Source organism: Pistacia vera, unplaced genomic scaffold (assembly GCF_008641045.1).
Source record: "Pistacia vera cultivar Batoury unplaced genomic scaffold, PisVer_v2 Contig152, whole genome shotgun sequence".
Taxonomy (NCBI): Eukaryota; Viridiplantae; Streptophyta; class Magnoliopsida; order Sapindales; family Anacardiaceae; genus Pistacia; species Pistacia vera.
In genome coordinates, this window is record NW_022195597.1 from 319466 (window position 1) to 332869 (window position 13404).

General features: G+C 36.0%; 1 pseudogene; it reads right to left on the reverse strand.

Annotated features, from left to right (window-relative positions):
- Positions 1-4514: 4514 nt before the first annotated feature.
- Positions 4515-11896, reverse strand: LOC116124386 (annotated as a pseudogene).
- Positions 11897-13404: the final 1508 nt, after the last annotated feature.

A 13404-nucleotide genomic window follows, 5' to 3' on the forward strand; every position in this document is an offset into this window, starting at 1 on the left:
AACGGCTATAACTTTTGATCTGAGAAGAGTTACGGGGCTTGTAAGATATCGTTGGAAAGCCCATTCAGAGCCCGCCGACATGGAATGATATAGAATATTTAGCAAATGAATTCACAGTGCAGGGTAAACATCAGAAATCCATGTGTAAAGCCCAAAAGGCTTAAATGAGCATGCCACGTTCAGACGGCCATAACTTTTGATCCGGGAAGAGTTGCGGCCTATAAGATACCGTTAGAAAGCTCATTCAGAACCCGTCGACATGGACTGACGTAGAATGTCTAGCGGATGATTTCATGGAGCGGGATGAACGTCAGAAGTCCGTGCTACACAAAGGGCTTAAATGAGCATGTCCCATTCAGACCACCATAACGTTTGATCTATAAAGAGTTACGAGGTCTGTAAGATACCATTGGAAAGCTCCTTTAGAGCCTGTCAATGTGGACTCATGTAGAATGTCTGGTGGATGAATTCATCAATTGTCATGAATGTCAGAAATCCATGCGTAAAGCCCAAAGGGCTTAAATAAGCGTGCCCCATTCAGACGATCGTAACTTTTGATCTGGGGAAGAGTTATAGGGCCTGTAAGACACTGTTGCAAAGCTCATTGAGAGTCCATCAAAAATCTATCAACATGGGCTAACATAGAACGTCTGGCGGATGAATTCATGGAGCAGCTGAACGGCAGAAGTTCATGCATAAATTCCAAAGGGCTTAAGTGAGCATGTCCCTTTTAGACGGCCATAAATTTTGATCCGAGAAGAGTTACGGGACCTTTAAGAAACTGTTGCAAAGCTCATTTAGACCTCGTTGATGTGGACTGATGTAGAATGTTTGGCAGTTGAATTTGTCGAGCCAACTGAATGATAAGAATGCAAAATGTCATATTTACCCCCTTAATGTCTAGTATTTTATACTTATTTGTTGCCCAAATGTACTCATTATTATTTTATTTTGATTTAGGATGCAAATGGAGGCGTTAAATGCAAAACGGAACTAATTAGGTGAATTCAGACAGTTTTGACATTGGTTCGTAATCTGGGTATAACTCTCTCATCCGAGCTCCAATTGAGATGATTCAAAATGTTGTGGAACCCTAAGAAAGATATATACAGCTTTCATGTTTTGAGTTTGGAGATATACTAGCTTCATCAAGGTTGTAATCGGGCTTGAATTTGACGCACCTGCACTGCCGACGTTCTGGAACATTCTGCCCTATCATACAAGTCAATTAGGCAGTTTATTATTAGAAGATTTTAAAGACTTGTTTCACGCAAATTAAAATTGGACACACCGCTTTCCTATTTTATTTTAGGACTTTATTTTATTTTCAATTAATTAGAATCAGATTAGGATAAATGTTATTTTAGGATATTAGAATACTTTTAAGAGATTTAGTAGGATTAAAAGATTTGAATGGGATATGTTTAAAAAGGGAGAGAGATCAGATTGTGATACATCACACACGTCTCTCTTTTCTCTCTTCTGGAATTTTCTCTTTTGAGTTTTGATTATGGCCATGAGCGACTAAACTTTTAGAACTTGGTCGAAGGAAACGGAGGCCTCGGAATCAATAAAACTGTGAGATCTATCTGTTTTTAGTGTTCAATTTATGTTTTGAGTATTGGATGTTCTTCTATGCATATTGTCATGATTGTTGTGTTTAATTACTAGGAGGCCTACTAGTTTATTATTTGTTGCAATCTACTGCTAAGTTAGATATCAAATCCGTAATTGTTTGATCCCTTTAACTTGTGAAGTAATTAAGGTTTAAGAGTTTGCTGCATCAGGAATTATTAAGTCTTAAGAAGAACATTTGACTGAATTAAATACAACCGCTTGTGTTTGTGTTGTTCAGCTTCATCAATCTCTCTAGGTCTTAAGGATGCCACTAGATTAAATCTTTAGCGCTTGTCTAGGGTTATTTAGTAGTAAGATTAATTAAATTGCTTGTTTCCTAATTAATTACAACTAAGGAGAGATAGGAAAATAGTTCCAACGGTGAATACTCAAAGTAAGAATTGATTTATTTTTGCATCAATGATCAGTTGTAAGATTCCGATGGTGGATGTTGACTTAGACCAAGTTTCATTATTTTGATTGATTTTGGTAATTTAGGTTGAATTTCTTTTCCTGAAATTGTTTCTGTTTTTACTCAAATCCCCCCCATACTGGTTCACGTAACATAAAACTCGGCTAGACACTCTCCATGGGAACGATCCCTACTCACACTACTACGTGTATTTTTAGGGTTTTAATTCTGGGTGCCTATGACAGCACACTATTGAATGTCAAAAGTCTGTGCGTAAAGCCCAAAGGGCTTAAATGAGCATGCCCCATTTAGACGGCCATAACTTTTGATCCGGGAACAATTACGGGACCTGTAATATACTGTTTGAATGGTCATTTAGAACCCGTCAGAAATCCATCAACGTGGACTACATAGAAATTCTGGAGAATGAATTTATGGAGCGGGCTGATCGTCAGAAGTTCATGCGTAAAGCTCAAAGGGCTTAAATGAGCATGTCTCATTCAGATGACCGTAACTTTTGATCTGGGAAGAGTTACAGGGCTTGTAAGATACCGTTGGAAAGCTCATTCAGAGCCTATTAGAATTGACTGATGTAGAACATCTACAAGATGAATTCAAGGAGTGGGCTGAACGTCCGAAATCCATGTGTAATGCCCAAAGGGCTTAAATGAGCATGCCCCATTCAGACGGCCATAACTTTTGATCCGAGAAGAGTTACAGGGCCTTCAAGATACCGTTGGAAAGCTCATTCAGAGCCCATCGATATGAATGGATGTAGAACATTTGGCAAATGAATTCATGGAGTAGGCTAAACATCAAAAGACCGTGTGTAAAGCCCAAAGGGCTTAAATGAGCATGCCCCATTCAGACGGCCATAACCTTTGATCTATGAATAGTTACGGGGCCTATATGATACTGTTGGAAAGCTCATTAAGAGCCTGTCAGAAATCTATCAATGTGGACTAATGTAGAATGTGTGGCAGATGAATTCATGGAGTCGCCTGAACGTCAGAAACGCATGTGTAAACCCTGTAGGTCACATGCCTTTGTTGTCTAGCGCGAGCTATCTCGGGTGCCTAAACTAAAAGCAAAGTGTGGATAGGTCGCTAAGTTTTTCAAACTCTAACACATGTTCGCTTCTGTTTCAGGTACTCAGAGGTGAGCTATAATCATGTCTTCATCCAACAGCCACACAATTGATTGCAATGTCGATTCCCCTGCGAGCTCGGCTATCCTTGGGGGCATAATCCCCGAGGTTTTTGAGGAGGTCATCGCATGGAGCTTAGATCCTGATGCGACGGGCTCATCCAATCACGCTTCTGTGGAGTTGGCTCAGTCAAGGCGGTCTCTGGTCCACATGCTGCTAAAGGAGCTGCAATCCTCGATTAACGTCAAGGATCTTAGGCACATAAAAAAGACTTATGCGCCTCAACTCAACTTGAGGGTTCTGGGAAACTTTTGTCGAAAGAATCTCCCCACAAGATAGGTGGCGATTTCTGAGACTCTTTTGAGATATGGGGTGTCTACTCCCCCTCACCATTTCATCGACAACGTTTTGAGACGGTTTAACATCGTCTCTCTCCAACTATCATCCTCTACATGGTGATGAAAAAATCGCACACAACACATAGTAAAGCTTGTTCTCAATTGGACAGTCAAAGTGAAGGATAAGGCATGGATTTCTAGCGTTTGCTTTTGCATAATATATAATAGGCAGACGAGGGTCTTGGGCTAAAGCACGCCAAGATTTGCATACGCAGTTGACATGCAGGAGGTCTGCGATGGGTAGTCTTGAAAGTATTTCAAAGGCTACTTCGCGAGGAAGATTCTCCATTTTGAAACAAGGTTAGAACTCAGGCATGAAGGTGATCAATTTGTGAGATATAAAATGGTATATTTCAGGTGGGGTGAGAAACTTGGGTGAAAAGAAAAGATATCTTTATGATTTTTTAACAATTATATATTCTATTTGATAATGATTTGCACTACCGTTTGCGTGCGGAAACTTGGAGGTTTTACATTAGCTTTAATGCTCGGGAAGTCTGGAAAACATCTGGATTACCATTTTTGGTATTACAGACCAATCAATAGTTAGATATACTGTGGTTGTTACTTTTAAAGCTCCTGATTAGTCCGTGGATCCAGATCAATTTTGCTAAAGCATTACCGAGAGACATTCTACATTTTCCCATTAGTTAATAATAATCGAGTGCAATCTTGGAAACGACGAGATTAAATGATAAATGTGAGTTATTTTTTATTATTATTATAAAAACATCTCAAGCACTATATCAAGCATCGAAGGACAGTTTATGCTTGGTATCAAAGGATGACCCCATATAATCGATATTCTCACTGTATTACTATCGGCATTATTGATTATTCACGAAACTAGTTTCAGAGCATTTCCTCTTTGGTACAAGAGGGTAGGTGAGATTACTTCTGTAGCAAATTACTAAAATAAGACTGTAGTATAGACCACGGCTATCACAAAGTTTTGCAATATGTATGAACCACCATATAAAATGTTAATTACAGCCTGCAAGCAACAGAAAATTCAGCCGCCGCACCATGACAGAGCCTATCATCATACAACAAAAGTTTCCCGCTCTTTGAAGACTTGTTTTCATACAAAGAGGAAAAACTTGTGGATTAGTGAAGAATTAGTCAAAGCTAAAATTATTATAAGCAATGGAATTATAAAACCTAGTTTACATCATCAGGACCCCAGGCATCATCTCTCAATTTTTGCCTTGACTGTATGCGATTACGTCTGGCTTCTTCCTGGTTTTTCAGTTCTCTAGACCCAAAACTGGAAGGCAACTTCAATCCCATTCCCTGAGCAATTAACCTCTGGGCGGTTCTTGCTGATGTTTGAGGCCTTTGACGAGGAGGTTCCAGATCTGAAAATGAACAATACAAGATTGATAAATATTGAAACCAAAAATCAAGATACCTTTTCGTTTATAATAATTCAGAGACCAGTTAAAAAGAATATGGTGCATGGTTCATTCAATTGATTTTGCCAGCAAGAAATAAACAATAAATTAATTCCAAGAATGCAAATACATAAATCATAATTTTATTTATTTGTGGTGGCAGAAAGAACTACCGAGTACTGCTCCATAGAGAGACACATCAGAAAAAGAAATGCTAGCCTTACTCACTTCTTTTACTCACTTCTCTTACTCACTTATCTTCTCATCCCATAGTTTGCAGTCACATGCGGTCACATGCCTGTCAAATCATTGTGTGAGTAAGAAAAGTGAGTAAAAGAAGTGAGTAAGGCTAGCATTTCTCCATCAGAAATGCTTGTATACAGCCAGCTATTTTCTCAAGAGGAGGGATATGCCTCTGCTTATGAGGGTTATGGGCCAAAAGCCCAAAAGCAGCCACATCCTTTGGGGCACCTGCCAGTCACATATATGGTATGGTTCGTGATAATTATTATTCCGGAATAAGGGGATGGTCAAATTTTTCTAATCACTCGGGATAAGACAGCAACCGGAATTGACACCTTAGTCCGAATCCAGAGTTCTAAGAAAATGCCAGTATACAAACACTGGTTATTGAGTTTATGAAACCTAGATGCTTATTTATAGATATAAATTAGCACTGACAAGAGAGCACCAGCAGCAGAAATTTGGAAAGGAACAAACTCTAGAGGAATGGCTTCTAGCTGCAGACTTGTGTATGTGTCGCACCAATGGACATGGATATTATGTTCTCAACAATTTCTTTCAAAAGGGTCATCCATCTATATACAGAGATAAGCAGAGTAAAAGTCAAAATTTATGGAAAAACTATTTCAAGCCGATTTGAGCAAAGAGGAACATGTGGAAGCCTAAAATGAAAATAAAGGAGGTGCGGTTTAGACTACCAGTAGAGACTGATAGATTTGTACTTTATTTACCATTATTTATAAGTGTGAGAATGGTCAATAACAACAAACAAAATAGAGATAAAATATAGTACACCTACGCCTCAGACAATATTTCAATAGAAGACCAATGGCCTAACTCGGGGCAACACTAGACTGCAAAAGAAAGGAAATGACTCAAGAAATCTGGTGCCAAAGAAATTGACTGCTAAATCCCAATAGCTTCCATTTAATCAAATAATTTTCATTAGAAACAATGACTAAATGGCTGAACAAGCAATGGTGGAAAAAAAAATCAATTTGTTCAATTTTTACATGTGGCATTTTAAGTGGATATACAAAATATGTTTGGTGGGAACAATATTCTGTATTGTTTCTTAAGCTCCTTACGTGCTTCACTGAAAAAAAAATTAATAGTTATATCAGATCAACAAGCAATGTAGCTATATTTGATATCCATTTAGCTTATCGTAACTACTAGCATTTTATATGAGTTGTGTCACATTTCATGGAGGAATTGACAGTTTATCCAGGCCTCATACCCTACCTAAGCTTGTACCCGGAAGAGTTTTAAGAATTCTGAAGAAAGAGAAGAAGCCTATAAAATTTACCTTTTGTAGAAATTGAGCTTAAAAGGAAGTCGTCCTCATCAAGTATACGCACAGTGAATGGACATTTAATGCGGTTCCGCACCTCAAGTGCTGCAGCATTCAGATTGTTAATGGGCTAAGCTTCAAATTTGAGCAGAACATAAAATCTTACAATAAACAACAATGATGCCACTATAAATCCCAACTCTTTCGAAAGCAAATGAAAAGCATTATTCATAAGCAAGGCACTAGCACACCAGTACAACAAATAATTTACTGGTCCGTAAATCACAAGACATGGCTGCAGACAAGAAAAATCACAATAATAAGACCAATCATCTCAATACACTTGTCACCCTATTTGAAGTCAGATGAAGATTTTGATGCCTCGGCTGATTGATCTCAAAGAAAGATCACATACACTTGAAAGATAAAGGTAGTATTGGAAGAGCATCAATCCTTAATGAAAATTCCATAATCACATGGCACAATTATTATACTTCTAAATAACTAGCAAAGGAAAGTGCTGCCTTCAACCCATACATATGTCATCACGCATTTTCTGACATAAAAGTGACAGCATCAGGCATCCAAAATTTAACTAAATTCTTAATACCAAGCCTCTGGTTCTCTAAGTTAAAGATACAGACTTCAATGCAGTCCTCTGAAAGTCAAAGTAAATACAAAAAAACATAACACATTTGCTTATTAATTCTTTCTACCAAAGCTAGCCAGACATACAAATTTGATCCATTTCTAGATGGTTACTTCTACCTCATACTACCAAGAACCATTTTATTACTATCATAAGATCATTTGTAAGAACCTCATCTTGGACACTGCCTCTGGCAAATCATTATTCAGATTGGAAGACATAAAAGATGCCAGGTTTCACTTATTTCAAACTGTTGCTCCACAAGATAAATGCCAAATCTCAACCCTTCATAAATTACAGTCTCAGAATCTCCTCCCAAACAAAGAAGCATGTTAACCAAGACATGATCCAGGAGACAAATGACAATATAATCTCCTCTGAGTTCATCAGGACCGGAAGTTAGAGGAAGCACTGTGCAGTCAATACATGGATAACTTAGAAGACTAGTCTAAGAGGTAAATCACCATTGTATAATTCAAGAGCTAGGCCTTCAAGCACTCATAGTACCTGCAACTTTCAAGCATTCATCTTGGATGAGTTGCTTCATAGATGGAGCAGGAAGAATTAAAGACAGAAATATCCCCACTATTATTTTGCAAAGATTATAACTTATTAGGAGTCTCATATGTAAAATAAAGAGGTGGGATCTATATTTGCCCACTATTAATAAACTCAACTTGCTTATGCCATGAATGTTCCACTAACTAAATAGTTAATCCGTATTGAAAGTCCAAGAACCAATTAAACAACTTAAGTATTGAAGTTAAAAAACTATTCCAATAATTAAACATGTAGCTCTAGGAAAAAGACCAATAAAGTAAAATTAACTTTGTTACAGAAGCCAACTAAGTTAGAATGTCCACTAGCACCCTAAAAGTAAACTTGGGGCAAAAGCTTAAACACAAAAAAAATTCTGCAGGATTGGACATGCCTTAAAGCTTGAATTGCATATGGAGATCGGCTCAATCTAACATTTCAAACATTTGTCTGGTCACAGCTTAGGCCCATGCTAGCATCATTGAATTTGGGTCTAGTTGGCTGTCAAGTAACACTACACATAAGCTTTAAAGCTCATAGGTTGGTGTAAGCAAACAACACAATCAAATGCTTACACAAACAGGTAAGGGCATTGATGATTAAGCTCTAACAAAGGCCATTGTCCATCTAAGCATAACAACATGCAGCTCAATCATGAAATGGAAAATTCGGAAATTTAAGCATTAATTTCATGATGTATAGTTGTATGCAAAATTATTTTATCATATATTAACTGCTATTCTTTCATCAAATGATAATTTTAGCTACCACAATGCTCAAGATTTCCACCCACAAGCTGAACCCCAGCCTCTTCCACATTTGAGGGGGTGAGGCAAGTATTGACTATAGAATTTTGTTGCTAGTTCAAAGAATTCTATATTAGTACTAAGGTTTTAATGCATTGGCCCTTGTCCAAATTTTAAAAAGGTTCAATGATTTTGAACAAGTCACCAATAGCTTGCAGTTTATTAGTTTTTAATTGGCACTTTAGTACCTAAAAAAAAATTCTATGCAAATTTGGCTTATGAAACTCCACAATAGTTAAACCAAATTTGGCATCAAAAGACTGACAAGCTAGTTAAATATAATACCTACTGACGGTGTACAAAATACTGCAAGCGCAACTGTATCATGACCCAGCGAATAACAAATCCACGATCTCTGAATTCTCCAAAAGCTTTTCTAGATCTGTCGTCCTAGTACTAGGTGAAAAGTCAGCCAAACAAGAACATGGCGCGTACATATTTAGCTGAAATCACAATAAAACCATCTCAGAATATAAAACAAGAAGGTTAAATCCGAAATCCACTTAATAGTACAGCATCAATATTCCAGTTTTGAAGATTAGTTGATGGAATTATTCATGAAATTGAAAGTTGCAGAACTATATATATACCTCTTGTTTGGCACCATACAGTCCACGTACAATGGATTTGTTATCCTGTCAATCCTGTTTGATCCGCAGGATCAGATTAGATATAAGATTGATATATTTGTTTATATATATTATTATCCTATTTTGGACTAAATGAGATTGTATTGTAGAATATGTTTGGTTACTGAATGATGTAAGAAAAATAGAAGTAATTGTCTTACCCTTTTGTTAATTGAGAAAATAAGCAGATAAACATTCTTAAATTCATTAAATACTGGGAGTAAGCAAATCCCATGGGTTTGAAAGTAAATAATGCATGTAAATGAAATTGAAAGGTGGGCCCACATAATTTGCTCTATGTATGTAACCATGCCAAACAAGAGATAGGAACATGCAATCTCCAACCAACGAACCAAACATCTTGAATCAAACCCACAGGATTTGCTTACTCCAAGTTCCAAGTAATACCTTCTTTTTTAAACTGATTTGCTACTCTTTTATTTGATTTTTATTTTTTGTTCCATTAATAGAAATTTTAAGACATTTTCTAACTGATAAAAACATCATACAAATCAAGTTTTTTTTTTTTTTTTTTCTTTTTTACACATTATTAGTAATTTAATTACATTTGACCAATATGAGACAATACTATTTATAATCAAATCCTACCATATCTTATCAAAACCAATTCTACACACCAACAAAAGGCATAGATGTTTACAACCATATAATATTATGGAAAGGATGCCCTAATCAGATGCTGATGTTAGTTGGGGCAATGCCCTACAATTTGGAAAAAATATTATGACATAGTATGCACTTGGGCTGTAAAGTATATAGAAAATAACATATAGAAGAAGCCACTCCTCCCTCAGCAAGAATCACACAAGGGAAAAACTATCCTCAGCTGAAAGGCAAAAGAAGGAACTGCCTCTATGAAGATATATACACTGTTTAAGCCTTAAAAGAGATTTCCAAAAGAGAGCTGCAAACTATCAAGCATAGTTGTAGCCCAAAAAGCGAAGAAAAAGAAGCTATGACGCTAGTTAACTAAGAGACAATAAGGAAAGTTAAAAGCTACTGATCATAGGTACATTCAGTATTGAAAACTTTAGATTCTAATCATAATATTTCCTAATAGTCTAACACCTAGATTTATTACCACTCATTTATAAAGATATAATAGTGGAAACACTCGCAAGATAGGTCATTTAACAATAATAAATTACTGTTTGGTTGATAAAAATTATCCTCAAGATACTACAAAACGAGAGATTCTTTCAGGATTTCTGTTGCAATACATCTCCAAATTCTCAAAACATATTTGTAATCTAATCATATCAAGGAAATCAGAAGCTAATTGATCCATAGATTCATTCATCCAGTACTTGAATCTTCTAATCATAGCAACTATGAAAACAGCATTTTGTGCGCAACAATTGTTAAAGAATTTGAGAACACGATAGAGGATTATCTCTTGCAAATTACATTGTCTTTGTGAAAGGGAAATTGCATAAAACTTCAACTCATATTGAAAATAGATGAACAAACTCATAAAATTGGTTCATCTATTCCTATTCCTTAAGCTAGCTTTTCTATCCCCACATCATTTTTAGGAGCTAGCTGGGAAAAAAAAAAAAAAAGCAGGAATTTTAGAGAAAGAATTTGACATATAGAGTACCACCACTTTTATATTCGATTAGCTGACATTTCAGTCTTATATAGCACTCATTTTGCACCAAGATCAAAAACCACCAGACTATGGTTAGTAATATAATAAACATATCAATAAGCACAATAGATTGCATTGAACCGTGGTAAAGCATGACTTACTATGTTTTAAATTGGATTCCTTCAGAAGTAAGGCTCACACCTTCATCCCCTGGTCTTCAACAATAGATTTATCATATTGCCGACACTATACAGTTCATTCTTTTCATAGAGAATGTTCCCCTTCCACGCCGCTTAGGGGTTGAACTTTTGTATCTTCCAATGAAAGATTTGATACTTCAGGAAGCACTGGGAGGAAAGTAATTCACCAGGCGCACGATCAGCAATGCTTCCCAATCTGTAGTTATCCACACCACAGTCTAATCATAATCATCCTCATATAAAATCCGAAACAAATCCACATAGCACCACTATAAAGCCATGACCAACTAAGCTGAATCAAAATCAATAAGCAGATGTAGTTCGCAATTACCACCAAGGCAAGCGATTTATTCAACCAAAAACTGAAACCACATCGACTGACACTCACCGTCTTCTGCAACTCATCTTGAGGCAATCTTTATCAACTGATTTGCTGATTTCTCAAAATTCCCTAAACAAACCATCCAAGTTAATTCTAAATGTACGATTTTTGCGTTCAAACTGACAGAAATGAAATGTACAAACTACCATCATTGAAGGCTATTATGAGCAGAATCCTCCCAAGAGTTTCAACCTTGTTTACAACTTTCGCACACTAAAAGAAATAAAAAATAAATAAAGATCAACAACCAGATAACAAATAAGCTAAAAGGAGACAGAAAACAAGCACAGCTTACCGAATTTGAAAAGGCACGAGCGAGTAGCTCATCGGATTTAAGAGAGAAACCTTTGGAGGAGTAGAGATTGGCCAAGTTAGTGAGAGCAGAAGCTAACTGAAGATTGACTGGTTCGTTGGTTGATTCTTGGTTTTCAAGTTTCGAAACGGTAGTTTCGAGGAGAGAAATGGCGGCTTCCGTCTCTCCTGTTGCGACCAGATCTTCCACTGCCTCGCTCCAGTTGCAGCTACTTTGGGCTTCTTCTCCGTCTGCTGTTGGATTTTCCATTTGCTTTGCTTAAATTTTTGTTCACGATTATTGGAATCCAGTAGTATTTTGGCATTAACCAGGTAGGATTTAAAAATTAACAAAATCACCCCCTTAAGTTTGTTAATTTACAAACGCCCCTGCAATGAAAAACTAAAAATTATAAAAACACCCGCACTCACCCATTAAATACCAGCTGCCAGCCACCACTGCCAGAGGGTAGTCGGAGTCACCGTATCGGCACACGATCGGCTGGATCTAGCTAGTCGTGTGTCGAGATGGCATTTTCCAACCAAATCTACTGTGGATCTGGCCGAAAAATGTCAGATTGACGGTCAGATCTAGTCGCATTTAGTCGCTAATGATGACCAAAGATATGGCTGTCGTTGACGACTAGCTACGGCCAAAGATCTAGTCATTGATCTAACCTTTTCAAGTCATATCCACAGTGGATCTGGCTGGAAAATGCTATAGTAGTGCGGTACCGACCAGATCTAGCTGGTAGTGTACTATTATACCAGATTCCGACCACCTTCCGATAGCGATGGTAGCCAGAATCTGGCAAATGTGGGTAAGTGGGGTTGTTTTTGTTAATTTTTAAACTTTTTTTTGTAAATGTTTAGTTAAATTATCAAATTTAGAGGGTTTAAAAATAATTGAATAAAATATAATAGTATTTTCAGAATATGAAAATAAATGTATATTTTGAAAATGATAGGAATAGGATATGACAAAAATTGGGAAAAAACTTATGATTGGGGATGATTTTAAAAATTGATAAAATTATAATGACAGTGATATTATGTTATTTTGTATGTAATTTATGTATTCTCGTTTTAATTAGAATCTAATTGCATCTAATTATATATGTTAAGGAAATAAATATAATTAATTGAGTTACTGAATTAGAGTAAATTAGAGAGTAAGTCACTTCGGGATGAATTCATAATAAAATTCAATCAGTACCCATCCCATATTTTCTTTGTTACAGTCCCTTAACATACTTTATTATTTAAAATTTTTCAAGACCCTTAATTAACTTTAGTTACTTATCTCATAATCTTAGCAATTCAATCATTAAACTGATGTAACAATCCTTCCTAATTACTATTTTATTTATTTTAAAAAATTTAAGTCTTCTAATTATGTTATAAATATTAATTTGTATTAGCATTTGTCCTTTAATTTCTATGTTCATTTTTTCCTATTTATATTCTCCACTTTATCTTAAAAATGAATAATGCTTATTTGATTGTGACATTTTTTTAATAAATTAATTTTGTAATGATTTTGATGCTAAATCATTAACTTAGGCGGTGGATTTAATATTTTCTGAATGAAATGGTTGAGTTAACACTAAATGATCTTACAAGAGAAAATAAATAAATTCTAGAATAAAAATTATAAAATTAACTGAGATACAATTTCTTTTCTGGGTTTTTGGTCTTGACCCTAACGTTGAATTAAATATTTTTTTTTCAAAAATATCATAAATTCTCTTGTGTTGGGGAGTTATTAGTTGTTGATGTGTGATTTTTACACC